The sequence below is a fragment of the Sinocyclocheilus rhinocerous genome, unplaced genomic scaffold (assembly GCF_001515625.1).
Source record: "Sinocyclocheilus rhinocerous isolate Xijiao unplaced genomic scaffold, SAMN03320098_v1.1 scaffold34499, whole genome shotgun sequence".
Taxonomy (NCBI): Eukaryota; Metazoa; Chordata; class Actinopteri; order Cypriniformes; family Cyprinidae; genus Sinocyclocheilus; species Sinocyclocheilus rhinocerous.
Window position 1 is genome coordinate 1 of NW_015636408.1, and position 562 is coordinate 562.

At 47.3% G+C, this 562-nt stretch overlaps 2 long non-coding RNA genes across 2 annotated transcripts; both read left to right on the forward strand.

Moving 5' to 3' along the window:
* LOC107747758 (uncharacterized) lies at positions 1-238 on the forward strand. Its single transcript, XR_001640838.1, has 2 exons — positions 1-42; positions 108-238. It is a non-coding gene; the product is annotated as an uncharacterized LOC107747758 (long non-coding RNA).
* Positions 239-260: 22 nt separating this feature from the next.
* On the forward strand, positions 261-523 carry LOC107747757 (uncharacterized). Its single transcript, XR_001640837.1, has 3 exons — positions 261-276; positions 353-425; positions 508-523. It is a non-coding gene; the product is annotated as an uncharacterized LOC107747757 (long non-coding RNA).
* Positions 524-562: the final 39 nt, after the last annotated feature.

Consider the following 562-nt stretch of genomic DNA (forward strand, 5'->3'; position numbering starts at 1 on the left):
CAGTCCACTCAGTCTACCTCAGTGGGACCTTCTGGATGATGGGTGCGTGTAATGACAAGTGTTATCCTGCTAGTCTGGGGATTTTCTGACCTCCTCTTCCCTTTCAGATGCCCTTACCAGGATGACCGTTACCTGACTACATTGGTTCCAGTGACTGGATCATCTGGTCTTCACTTCCCAACCCACTACAAGCGCTTTATTGTGAAGATGTTCACATTTGTGGATCCAGCGTCACTGGCTCCTCTGCAGGAAAGGAGCTGCCCTCTGCAGGAAACCGTATGCTCCCCCCTTACTTGAACCTTTAATTTTACTCCTTATAGATTCTATGACTTGACCCTCTTTCCTCCGTCAGATCTTCATCCACTGTAGTACTGCGGTGTGCCATCCATCTTCTGGCTCCTGTGAGCAAAGCTGCGGCAGGAAGAGTGAGTTCTTGGCTTAACTTGATTTAGAGGAACTGAGTTTTTTTTTAATTGGTCTTCACACTTCTAATTTGTTTTCTTGCAGGAAGGGACACTCGTGTGAAGACTCTCTAGTGAGCAGACTGTGGTTTCTAGTGGAG